Genomic DNA, 2,545 nt, shown 5'->3' on the forward strand with positions numbered 1-2,545 from the left:
ACCTGCTGTGCTGCTAGATGCGAGAATGTCAGAGAAAAATAAGTGAAAGCATATCTCGTCATGGGGTAAATTGCCTGTTGAAAAGAATTGTGCTTAGTTTCTCATTTGAATGCCGCTTTCTGCAAAAAAAAGAAAAAAGAAAAAATGAAAAAAAGAGAGGGGGAAATAGGAAGGATTGTTATCAAGGTACAGACTAATCTTTTCTGGCCAAATGAGAGTGAGAGAGAAAGGGGGGCGGTGAGGATATTCATTTGAACAAAAGATGCAATCCAAAAGGAAAGGGGGAACAACATCTCTCTTCTCCTTTGTGTTATATTCCTATTTCAATATACGTGAGGGTTTGTTTTTTGTTTTTTTAGCATCAGTGGACGAGTTGCAAGAACTATAGCAAAGTTGCAAAGCTAATAAGAAACACAGAGCACAGAGAAACCCTGAACTTTTATTTCATGATTGGAGATATTCTTCACGTCTCATTAGAAAGATTCATATAAGGAACTTACACACAGATACAAAATAATGACATTACAACTGCTTGAAGTGCCTTGTACCAGACGTTGTGCTATGAAATGGTACACAATATTTCACTGTCCATTCAATCCTCAGCTAGGAAAAACAACAACAAAACAACAACACACATACACACGTCATCACTAAAATAAAAATAAGTATCTGGCTGTAGCAAGCTTTTTAATTAACAGTGTGGGTGAAGTAAAATAACTTAATATTGCCAGATATGCTATATATAATTTCACATCCTCCTCGCAATGTTCTAAGCCAGTAGATTTCAGAACTATAAGCTCTACAGTAAATAATGATTCTCTTCATATCTGATATATAATGTATCTTGACTTTAAGCAGATGATATCAAAAGAAATATCAGTAAGTTAATACTAAAGAATACAAGTCAAAAATAACACAGACCCTGAAATAACCAGCTTTACTTGACCTACCTTATCTGTTGCAAAATGCAAAGTCCCTGGAGAGGCCTTTGACTAATTTTCCTAGTAAAGTCTTCAATGACATATAACCATCAAGAGCTGAATTCACAACTTAGCCATTTTACATAGACTATCATTTTCAGGTTATATATTAGAACTTCCCAATATATACTGTGCAAGGAAGCAGTTTTATTTTCAAACAAAACCACTTGCATTTAATTCACAGCATCACCACAGTATTGTCTATATATCTATTGATAAGCACAAAGTTCATAATTTTGTTTTCTAGAAAGTAGTCGTCGTTTGGAGTTCTTAAATTGCATCAAACAGTTATGTTAAAATATTGCCGTGCTGTAATTTTTAAAGAACTTTTTAAAAAGCCAACCCACTGCAGCAAATTAAACACCCTGCACAATATTATTTTTGAAGCAAGTTATTAGTGCAGCTTCTTGCAACAAGGCATAGTTTGTACCTACGTTGCCAAATTTCATTACAGGAAGAAATTGCTCCAGTTTTATACAAAAAATCCCCAACCCATTCAAAATGACAAAATGTGTTTGGATAGAATTAAAAAAAAAAATTCAAGGACATTTGAACGTTAGCTGTCATTATGGTCCAATACACTATTTATTTCTTTGGTATGCATCTCCTGACCTGTATATAAAATTCATAGTTTCAGAAGTGACATGTGCAAGCCTTGGACAACTGGGGAAAAGGCATATTTCCTGACCTTGTAACCATAGCAACCACTTGCTGATTGGTAGCAGGCAGGCGTTCCATCCTTTACCACTGAAGGCAAGTATGTAAGATTGCTGGCTTTGTTTGTGGTTCTTGCTTTATTTACATGCAAACATGAATGCCAGTCTTAAAAACCACTGGCTCTGCAAAAATCTAATGTGGCCAGAATGGGAAAGAGAGATTGGAGTGTGTGGGTGTTCTGCAGTAAAATTAACACAAGCATTAATTGGCTGCATCGCATCCCATTTAAGCAAATCAGCACGTGCCACCAAGTTAGAAAGACCCGCATAATCTTTCATTGGGTTTCTAGGTTTTAGGTGATCACGAGGCCTCTCATTTTGTTGTTGTTTCCAATTGAAATAAAATCCCCATTTATTTATTTTTAGTTTATGGGTAATGAATGAAAATGGCAAGTATATTTTTACTGGCTTTTTTAAAAAAAAGAAATCTACGTAAGCAATGCATGCAGGTGGCCCAGAGACTTAAAATAATAGTAATAATAATAATACTTCCCCTGGGATACTGCCACTAAAGTAAATGGGTCTACTCCAGGAAAAACAAGCAAACACATGGCAGAGTTGTGTTCTTGCACTGCTTTATCCTGGGGTAAAGATTTTAAATCTTCCCTTCTAAAATCACAAGCTTTCAGTTCAATTAAACCACATGAAATTAGTTGGGTACTCTTAGCAGAATGCAGCTAAATCTTCTATGACTAACAGTCCAACATTCTCCCCCTCCTCACTGCCCCCACCTTTCCCCCTTTCCACATATGCATTCCCTATAAAAATGAAAATGGGATTCTATATAATGCAGTGCTGGATGAATAATCTATCCTCCACAGCAGCATAAAGCTCAGCAAGTATGGAGAT

General features: G+C 36.0%; 1 long non-coding RNA gene across 1 annotated transcript in view; it reads right to left on the reverse strand.

The window, feature by feature from the left end:
• Positions 1-1,577, reverse strand: part of LOC310681781 — a 3,403-nt gene extending 1,826 nt beyond the window's left edge. Inside the window, exons 1-2 of the long non-coding RNA XR_014513614.1 lie at positions 951-1,577; positions 3-119 (exon numbers count right to left, since the gene is read on the reverse strand). This is a non-coding gene — a long non-coding RNA (uncharacterized lncRNA). The remainder of the gene's footprint in view (positions 1-2; positions 120-950) is intronic.
• Positions 1,578-2,545: the final 968 nt, after the last annotated feature.

The sequence above is a fragment of the Podarcis tiliguerta genome (genome assembly GCF_965153285.1).
Source record: "Podarcis tiliguerta genome assembly, chromosome: 7".
NCBI classification, from domain to species: domain Eukaryota; kingdom Metazoa; phylum Chordata; class Lepidosauria; order Squamata; family Lacertidae; genus Podarcis; species Podarcis tiliguerta.